At 36.4% G+C, this 10,939-nt stretch overlaps 1 non-coding gene across 1 annotated transcript; it reads right to left on the bottom strand.

Moving 5' to 3' along the window:
* Positions 1-3,280: 3,280 nt before the first annotated feature.
* LOC141414445 (small nucleolar RNA SNORA41) lies at positions 3,281-3,419 on the bottom strand. Its single transcript, XR_012439474.1, has one exon. It is a non-coding gene; the product is annotated as a small nucleolar RNA SNORA41 (small nucleolar RNA).
* Positions 3,420-10,939: the final 7,520 nt, after the last annotated feature.

The raw sequence follows: 10,939 nt of genomic DNA, 5'->3' as shown, positions 1-10,939 counted from the left end.
ATTAAAAAATAGGTGATAAGGAGGTAATATTATTGTAACCTATACATGACATAATTTTCAAATCTAGAAAACTTAAGAACACTCAAAATTATTGAAAATTCAGTGGGGAAGTTGCTTCTAATTAATATATAAAGTTCAATAACTTTTCTATGTATTAGGTGTTGATAAACTTTCTCTGTAAAGAGCCAGACAGTAAGTGTTTTAGGTTTTGGTCATATAGTTTCTGTGGCAGAAAGGTAACCATAGACAATGCATAAACAAATGGGCACGGGCATGGTATATTTTAATAAAACTTTATTTTCAGAATAAAAGCAGATCAGATTGGTCCATGTTGTTGGTGTGCTAACCCCTGCTATAAACATTGAAAATCTTTGGGATATTGTAATAGAAGAAAAGTAATTCATAGCAGTAAAGAAAATGGCAAAACCATTACAAATTTAATTTTAAAATGTGTAGGATGTAGAGAAGAAATTTACTGAAGTACATAAAAGAAATTTCAAGTGAATAGCAACAAAATATTGATTTAGTTAGGAAGGCTCTATATTTTAAACATGTCATATTCCCCTTAATGATAGAGGCAAGTCAAAGGATCTCCACTGAAAAATACGTATGATTTTTAAAACACCTTGCTCTTCTTAATTCCTTTGTCATTATATCATAGGTATATTCTATATTTTAGTCAGGCTGTCATTGATAAATGTACTGATTGATACTTCATTTTTTGCTATCATTAATAGTTTCTTTTAAGAAATACACTTGAATATGCTGAAAATTTTATAAAACCATACATTAAATTGCCAGACATGGAATTACTGGATCAAACATTGTGTCATTTGTAGTGCTGATGAGGTTGTAACAAACTGCTTCAGAGTGTGCTCTACATTATTTCTAGAACTGAGTGGCATCTGTTTTATTTTTGTATTTCTGATATGTGAAAAATAGGATCTCCTAGGTCTTTAACTGAAATTATTTGATATTACGAAAGAAAGTTCGGCATTTTTTATTATACTTATTGACTGTGTTAGACCATTCATTTTCTATAACAAAATTCCATCGACGGAGTAGCTTACAAGCAACACGTGCATTTCTCACATCTGTTGAGACTAGGAAGTCCTCAGTCAATGCCAGCATAATTGGTCTCTGATCTGAAAGGGTCCATTTCATGATTCAAAGATGGTGCCACTTTGCTGTCTTAATGTGGGAGAAGTGAATGGGCTCCCTTAATAGGGGCACTAACTCATTCATAAGGGCTACACCTTCACAACCTAATCACTTCCCATCTCCTAAAACCATCACTTTGGGTTTCAACATATGGATTTGAGGGGCAGGAGGAAGAAACATCATAATGGTAGATATTTCATGCACATCAGTTTGACCAGTAGTTACTTCTGTAAATTCACAGAACTATTTTATTATTATATACAGAATCTGCTATTTACTATTTAAATGCAGTAGTGCACACTCAGTACCCCTCCTAGATCTTAACCATTGTTATGTGCAATTATGATTAGTTGCATTTAGGAGGCTATGGTTCCTAGATGAATTTAATAATTAATCCCCACAAGTATAGTATTTATTATTCAGAACAGTATGTAGTAGCAGAACCATGACTTTCAGTAATTAAGAGTTTCTATGAAACTTTTGGAATGAGTTTTCAGATTTATGGAAAACAAAAGGCTGATTAATGACATATTGCTGCTAAATGTCATGAAAACAAAACATATGCTCTGTATCAGTAAATCAAAATTACTGGTAGTCTTAGAAGAATACATAATCAGAAGTGCTGGCCATATAATGTTAACTAATTCTTTTATTTGAGTTATTTAAGATGAATTATTAATCTTTGCTGACCATAGAAATTAGATTTGAGCAGAAAGGTTGAAGTTGAGGGTTCTACTTAGCAGGTCTAATTTACATTCCCGTAATTTGACAGTTAATGGCTGGTAATGGATGAGCATGCCATCACACTGTATTATCTCTTATTTGTGAATAAAATCATGAAAATGAGAATTTACTTAGGAAAAGGCAAATTACATTTGCTGTGGTTATTTATCATATGGCAGTTCTCAACGACTTTCCTTCAAATTATTAGGATACAGCTTTTTTTTGGTTGACACAGCACTGCTATGACATAAATTTACTGTATTATTAGTAATTTAGTAAATATTTATGAGCCCCTGAACACTGGACTGAATGTTGAAGGGGAGGCGAAATGAAGACGTGGTCTTTGCTATTCAAAGAAGAAGAGAAGAAATATTATGACCTCAATGTTAGCTGTCACTTCATTTTCTTACTCTGCACCTCTAAAATGAATCTTTCTCACTGCCTGGATACAGAACTCAACATCTTTTTACATTCCCTATATAGAAGAAACTTTTACAAAAACACTGTGAAAAAAGACAGACTTTGCTATGCTTCTGGAAGTTAACATAGAGTAATGGTAAAAAGCATGGTTTAACCCCAGTCTGTGGCTTCCTGGCTCTGAGTTACTGGCCAAAGAATTTAACTCTTGTGCTTTGACTTCTCCACCTACAAAGTAGGGGTAATAATAGTATTTAACCCTTAAGAGTATGGTACAGGTCAGATAAGGTAATGTATGTAATAGTACCTTCTATAAATTAGCACTATGGAAAGAAACATTAGCTGTTATTTTTATAATAGGCAGAGGAGCAGGTTTTCATTACACATCACAGAGGAAGAAAAGAAACCTCTAACACGTCAGTTAGACACTTCTTTATTCTGAAGAATCAACCTCTTTATCATCTGGCACCAGAGCTGGCTTAGGGTTGGACCTGAGTCCTCTAATTTGTGCTCTCACATCGTACCGCAGGAGTGGAATAATAACTTAGTAGAGCCACAGAGAGGGAAATTTAAATATAGGCCTGAGGATAAGAGAAAGAGGTCATGACTACATATAGAAATTTAGCAATCATTTGTATAGAAAAGTAAGAAATCTCAATGGTAATAGCAAATAAGAATGGTGAGCAGGCAGAAAGAGAAGCATACATAATGGACAGAAAGTGTGATGGATATTAGAGGATGTAGAAGAAATTGCTGGGTAAGAGATTAAAATCCTTACAGAGAGGATGAAACAGAGGAGAGAGGACAGCCAGCCTGACTAGCACAAACCTCTGGAGATGCTGGGTTTCTTTTCCTTTTCTTTTTTCAATTTTTTTTGCAGTACTGGAGTTTGAAGTCAGGGCCTATACCTTGAGCCACTCTTCCAGCCCTTTTTTTTTTGCAACGTATTTTTAAAATTTATTTTATTTTTTTAATTATCTTGTGTCTATCATTCATATGCCTACTTTCCATTTAGCTAAGAAAGAGGCTTTTAATTGTATGACAGTTTTTTTTTTTCCCCACAGAGGAGTGTCACAACTGCTACCATTAAGAACAGCTGCAGACCAGTAGCTGTGGAAGGCAACATATTTTTTTGAGTTAGGGTCTCGTGAACAATTTGCCCAGGCTGGCTTCGAACTGCGATCCTCCTGATTTCTGCCTCCTGAGTAGCCAGGATGATAAGTGTGAGCCACCAGCACCCGACTAGATGCTGGGTTCTTGACCAGCCAACCAGACTTTCCAGAGGGCAGACTAGAGATGAAGGACAGAAAATAGGGATTAATTACAAGTTTCTGTATGGAACTTTGAATAACGGATCCTAGAAGACAAGTTGGAGCAATTCCTTCAAAGTTGAGAGAAAAATGCATTCACCCAGAGTTCTATGCCTAAACCACCAATCCCTGCTGAGTTGAATAAAGATACTTTTTAACCATGCAAAGAGCCAGAAAGTTTGCCAGTTACATACCCTTTCAAAGGAAATTATATGAGGATGTGTTCCAGGAAAGCAAAGATGTAAACCAGGATGGATGATGGAGTCAGAAACTGTGTAACCAACTCAAGGAAGCAATGGAAATAGGTTCCAGGATCAGAACTGGGCAGCAGAGCCCATGGAGCCAAGAAGGTATTGGAGAAGAGGGTGGTCACAAAACTGATGGTGTAACTGAGGATGGAAGAACTCAAGGATAAGAAAGTTGCAGAACATGAAGAAGATGCAAAGAGTGATTAAGAACTTCAGGTCAGAATAAAAAACTACTTAAGAAAATCATGGATGACGAAAATGAACGAGGCTGCTTCATGAAGATGAATGAAATGAGTCCCAAACAAATGACAGAATGAGTAAGAAGCTGGTAGATGGGACAAAACAAAATATTTTTACACTAAGTTCATGCATCCAAAATATACCAAGCAAATATGACATGACTTTGGAAAAAGAATGGTGTAGAATAACAAAGGAGAATTAATTTGAACTTGGTTCTAGGAAGATCCTCTTTGGGGAATGTTCATGAGCTTGGTGTCTTACAGAATATTTATCAAATGGTACAATTAGTAATCGTTTTTTCAACTTATGGATTCAAGCAATAAGCAAGCACTAAAGACTTTCTTCGGATATGTAAAAGAATGTAATTGTTAACCTTGACAAAATAAAAGTAAGAATTTGGCTATAACATTGAAAAGTAGAATGTGGATGAGAAAATATGGGAAGGATACAGGTGATAACATGGTCATTTTACAAAGTGGCAGTAAAAACAAACAAACAAACAAAAAAAATAGAGGGGCCAGGCCCCAGAGTCTCACACCTGTAATTGTAGCTACTTGGGAGGCTGAGATAGGAAGGATTGTGGTTCAAGGCCAGCCTGGCCAAATACTTTGTGAGATGAACATCTCCAAAATAACCAGAGCAAAATGGACTGGAGGTATGGCTTAAAGTGTAGAGCACCTGCTTTGCTAGTGCAAAGCCCTGAGCTCAAACCCCAGTTCAATCAATCAATCAATCAATCAATACAGGGGCTAATATGAATGACATAGTTTGATTGGGAAGGGAAGGAAGAACAGGGGTAATAAGTGAACTAGATCTTCATCAAACACTGCTGAAGTCAACAAATAATATCTGTAGCTGATTATTCAAAAAGAACTGTACTAATGTGGTAGACTTTACTAGTTAACCCTCAGTATCCATCTTCCCTGTTTAAATGACAATAAAAATTAGTCGCTGTACATATCCATCCAGTTAAACACTATATTTATCTTGCAGTTAGTTACCCAACAAGGACATGAGTGAAGTAAAGTGTGCAGCCATTAGACCAGTCCTTAAAATAAAAGAAGCCTCCCCTCCCCTCCTTGCTCTACCCTCCGTAGGCTGGATGCAGTGAAGGTGGAGGTCTGTTAACCATGCAGAAAAGAACCACAGTGTAGGGAGGTCAGAGCAGCAAGACGGAAGGAGTTTGGGTCCCAACATTGTCAAGTTGTCCTAATTTCCTCATGGGACTATTATGTGGGATGAAAATAAGTTCTGCTTTGCTTGTGCCACTATATTTTTGGCTCAGTGTTAGAACAGCCTGAGTTATATCGTACTCCTACAAATAATTAATTAGAGATATAAAGATAAACATTCAAGACTTACAACAGAAATAATTGAAAGGTTTTTGGAAAGTAGAATTATGTGGGGTGGTGACTAAGTAGAAGATAAACTTTGATTTTCATTTTAAATTGGTCTATGCTGTTTCATTTTTAAGCATGTGCATGCAGTATTTTGATAAAATAAAGTGAAAGTTAGTTAAATTGATTAGGGGAAATGGAACAGATACAGTAGCAAAATGAAAAGAAAAGTTACTCTCCCAGCACTCAGAGAAAACATATTGGTAGTTTGCTTCAATCTACTTTTCTACATATATTTTTCCTTTGATTGAAAACCTATACTTGAGGGATGAGTAAAGGATGCAGACTTCACTAGGAAACTAAAATTTATCTAGAGAATTAATGGGTAAACCAAGACGACTGTGCATCAAGGAAACTAGGGAGGATGGTAGGATTCCAGTAACAGATTGGTCAGTGGTTTCAGACATCCTGAGAAAGTCTGTCTGTAGAATGAGATTTGGAAATAGGTTAATTAAATTTGACTCCTTAGGTCATTGATGGTCTACAAGAGAACTATTTCAATAGAGTGACTATGATAAGAAAGATAATTACCTAAGTGGTTCTGGGCTATACAAGGTAAGGTATAACCTTCCCAGTTCTTTTTCAAAAGTGTTAACCCATCCAGACAGTGGGCCCATGCGGTAGAAAGACCTCTTTATACACTTGGGTGGGGGTTGAGGGAGCTGGCCAAATTCTTCATCTTCAAAGGAGGCCATGTGAACCATAACCACAGAAAAGCCCCACTTGCTGCCATACCCAGGATTCTGGAGTTTGAGAACAGTGGCATTATCGAATGAGTGATGAAATAAAGGAACAAAAGGAACTTTACTATATGAAAATTGTAAACTAAGCTGACAACACATACTTGAAAACCATTTCAGACCACAGCATTTTACTGGAAACAACTTGAGTACAGAGTCCATTATCTTTTCAGTGACTGTGTTATTTGGGTAATTAGATTCAATTTCTGAATATTTGAGACTTAGGTTGTAAGCCTCAGTTCAACCATTTGTCCAGCCTAGTTTCACATTATAAAGTTGCTTGTTAGACCTGTAAGTGAAGATAATAAAACTTTTTAAAAAATTTGAGCTGGAGGAGACTTAGAATTTGATTCTAAAATTGAACATTGCTTGACTTATCAAGATAGTTTAAGCATCTGTGAATTCAGTGAACAATATCAAAGGAGCTTAAGAATACTTGTAAAGAAAAGGTTTAATAGTCCCCCAAGCCCTGAAAATTATTCATGTTGCTAAAATGCTGCTTTGGGCTTTGGGCAAATGCTTTATCTTCTCCTTTCTTTTTCCTGATCTACTGGCAACTTTAACACTTTAACTGAAAGCGATTATGCCACACCGTTAAGCACATTTCCAAATCACTTACTTTTGTTAGAACTTTCAGTCTACTCTTATGCTCAATAATGCCAGGAAGTAGGAGGGCAGTTTTAAAATCTAAACAAGGCAAGTAGATATTAAAACGAAGGTACAAAGAAAACGCAGGTGATGCACTTTGGCTAAGTCAAGCATGCAAACATTTCCACCAGGAAGATTGAAAATGTATTAAGTGTTTCAAAACCATGGGATCCATTCATCACTGATGAAATTCACAAGACAACCTTAAGTTTCCTATTTTTCTATGAGGGCATGGCTTTGTCTATAGGTAAAGTTTAGATTAATCTGAATCTAGAAGATTTTTGTCACATGTTGTGTGACAAGTGTGGGCATGCAGAATTGGGCTGAGATTGCAACGGGAAGGCACAGTAAGGCAGTTTATCAACACTGACCTCATGACCAGAATGAAGCCTCCCTCTTTGGCTAGAAGGAACCTTGGTGATCATTCCAAGACACCCTCCTCCCTTCAACATCATCAATTTGATTAGCATTGATGTTTCTATTAAAAGTATGTGTTTGCCCATTTCTTTCTAGGTAAAGAGGTTTTGCTGCATGCATTTTGATGCAATGCCATTTAGTAAACAAAAGTCTATGGCATTCTTATGTGTGCTGTAAATTACATCTTTTAGATGGTAATATGGCACAATGTAAAGATGAGAAAACAGAGATCCAAAGAAGATAGATATCCATGCCACTATGAGAGAGACAGAGATAATGTAAAACTTGACACAACCTTGCTCTTGCAGCTATAGTCTGGAACCTTTTATTATTGTGCCACATTTCTTAATTTTGGTTTTATATGATCAGCACAGTTTATTCCTAGGTACTATAGCTCTGTAAATAGCAGCAGGTCAGTATGAATAATTTCTATGTACCCTTAGGTTCTTAAAAATTAGTATTGAATTTTTCATCAGAAAGAAGACAATCCTAATTGGTTTCTTGATGTCATAAATACTGGAAGAATATAAAAAACTTTAACAAAAATGCAATCAGAGAAGAAGCAACACAGAGCTTGGAGTTAGAAGACCTGGCTTCCAGTTCTAGCTCTGTCATTTCTCCCAAGGCCATCACTGGGGTTGACTAGATAGACTAAGCCAGATGCAATAAAATGGAGGAATACAACAGCAGCCCCTCTCTAATCAATGGTGTTCAGTTTTTCAGTATTAACCAGAGGCTCAAGCCTGAGGCTAAGGTGTATAAGACCAAATCTGATCTTGCTAAATTACTTTAGAAGACCAGTTATCTCAGGTATTCTTGGTTTCAAATCAGGAATAGACAAGGGTCTATTAAGCTTGCTATTAAAATGAGTTGATCTTTGTTTGTGGCTATGGAGTTCCAAAAACCTCTGGTTATTGTGCTTTATTCTTCTGTGAGTTTCTTACAGAAACATCCCTACTTGTGACAACCCCATGCAATGAAACCTAGTAGAGACTAAAAGACAAGATCTAACATTCATAAAAAGGGTAATTTTCCTATGGATTTAAAAATATGTGATATTGCTGGATGCCAGTGGCTCATGCCTATAATCCTAGCTACTCAAGAGGCAGAGATCAGAAGGATCACAGTTTCGAGACCAGCCCAGCCAAATAATTCGTGAAACCCTATCTCAAAAATCCCATCAATAAAAAGGGCTGATGGAGTGGCTCAAGGTGTAGGTCCTGAGTTTAAACCCCAGTTTTCAAAAAAAAAAAGAGGTGATATTATTTAGAAGTTAATGATTTGTACTGATGCAAAATTAAAACATGCAGCCAAAGTAATTCTAAAAGTAAGACTGCCTTACAGATTTATCACACATGGTTTTAACAAAGTGCAGTCAAAGAATAAGGTAAATTTAAATATTCAAAGGACATTTCAAAATCCAAAATTAAAAATTTTTTTTCTTTTATTCATATGTGCATACAATGTTTGGGTCATTTCTCCCCTCTTCCTCCCACCCCCTCCCTTAATTCTCCTATCCCTTCCCTCTCCTCCCCCCCACCCCCCCCACCCCACCCCCCGTCCCCCTCACTACCAGGCAGAAACTATTTTGCCCTTATCTCTAATTTTGTTGTAGAGAGAGTATAAGCAATAATAGGAAGGAACAAGGGTTTTTGCCAGTTGAGATAAGGATAGCTACACAGGGAGTTGACTCACATTGCTTTCCTGCACGTGTGTGTTACCTTCTAAGTTAATATTTCTCGAACTAACCTTTTCTCTAGTTCCTGGTCCCCTTCTCCTATTGGCCTCAGTTGCTTTAAAGTATCTGCATTAGTTTCTCTGCATTGAGGGCAACAGATGCTACCTAGTTCAAAATCCAAAACTTTAAATTTCCTTGTGCACATTACACAGCTCACTGAAGGGGGAGAAGCTCTCAGTTAGTCCCATGCTATCATTCATTGTGTTTCCCTGACATTAGTTTTGTGAAAACTTGGTTTCCAAAAAACAAATAGTGCCCAAAAGGCAGGGTAAATGTAAATGTGCTTAATTATATCGATAAAGTGAAAATTTGAGAGGCAGCATAACTTTAGCAGAAGTTGGGCAGGGTGATAAGAAAGTGAATCAAACATCTACAGTGCAATACTGACCACTATGAATTCTGAGCACCGCAGGGTTTCCCCCATGGGTCTCCATGGAACCAGACATATATGGGCACCAAGGGCCTACCAGAAAGGCAGTATTCAAAGGCGTTTGATTTCTAAAATGTAATCTCTTTTCACTATATTACATTGCCCCTATTCTCTTATACTGCATTGTGTAGCATAATAAGTACTTCAAATGAAAATTACTTTGCCATATCCCATATTCTTATTCCTGCATGTAACTGATTAGATTTTAAAAGACTCAAAAAATCACATGGAATCACTAAGGAAAATAACAATAATTTTTTTCTCTTTCAGTTTAGAAAGTATTCATTAAGTGCAAAATGATTTTTATTTTACATAATGAAAAGAAGAAAGCTAAAAATTTACATATATAATTATTGAAGTCAAACTCATGAAGAAGGTCCACAATAACATTTTACATTAATTCTTATTATTTTATTCTACAATCTCAAAATAGAACACATCAACTAATATATTTTTATGGTAGTCTTCAGTATGTAAACATGTAGCATTAAAATCTTCCCATTTTAGGGTTAGGAAATATAAGAAAAAGGTAAGGATCCTATGAGCTTACCATGTAAGAAAATAAATTATGAAACTGCAATTATAGCTACAAGTATATAGATTTTTATCAAAGAACTCAGGGTATAGACCTCCGTAAATTGTGTAACACCGCCTGAATGCTTACTGCGTGTGTTCTTAATATAAAGTGAGGAAGGAAGGCAATTCAGTGTAAGCAGTTGTTCCACTTAATGACGTGGAAACCCACCAACTGGTCTATAGTGTAGAAAGTTGTATTTATCATGCAGTAGACGATGGTTGGTATGGTTTTTCCTTCTCTCTGTAACATATCAAGAAAAGTAAATGGTAAACTAAAAAAATGTGCCAAATGGTCATTTCTTTTTGAAATCTTTTACTGTTCTCTTCACTTGTCAAACTCTCAGCTCCTTCCTCTTTTCTCCTTGTCTTCCCCTTTCAAAAATAGAGATCATATCAGAGATAGAAATGCACTGTAGTTATTATTATTATTAGTTTTAGTTTTAGCTTTCTTTACTTTGTCTTTCCTTACATGTTTTGGGCCCACCATCACCATCAGCTGTGATTTGATGTGGGGTTTCTGTGAGCTATTCTTTGTTCAGACACTCACCTACTGGCTTGTAATTCTGAGTTTGAGAATATGACATACAGAGCACAGAAGATACCAGCAGCAGCCTGCTCGCAAATGAGCTTTAACCTTCATTTTCATTAGGGGCACCTCTGTTTTTAGCTTCAACAAGGTACACTTCCCTTTTAATCCCGAGGGGCCCACTACAACGTCAAAAAAATTGACAACCATAAGACAAAATTTGAATGGCACAGGAGAAAATTAAGGGAGACCAAGGAGAGATACATATATTCAGAAAGTGACCACCCTCTCCTCATTCTTATCAACTTGTGGAACCTACAGCCTACTACTGTGACAATGCACCATTGATGATCACAAAATGAGTTAAC

Source organism: Castor canadensis, chromosome 11 (assembly GCF_047511655.1).
Source record: "Castor canadensis chromosome 11, mCasCan1.hap1v2, whole genome shotgun sequence".
NCBI classification, from domain to species: Eukaryota; Metazoa; Chordata; class Mammalia; order Rodentia; family Castoridae; genus Castor; species Castor canadensis.
Note: the sequence above shows the minus strand (reverse complement) of the source record. Positions and strands in the feature narration are given on the sequence as shown.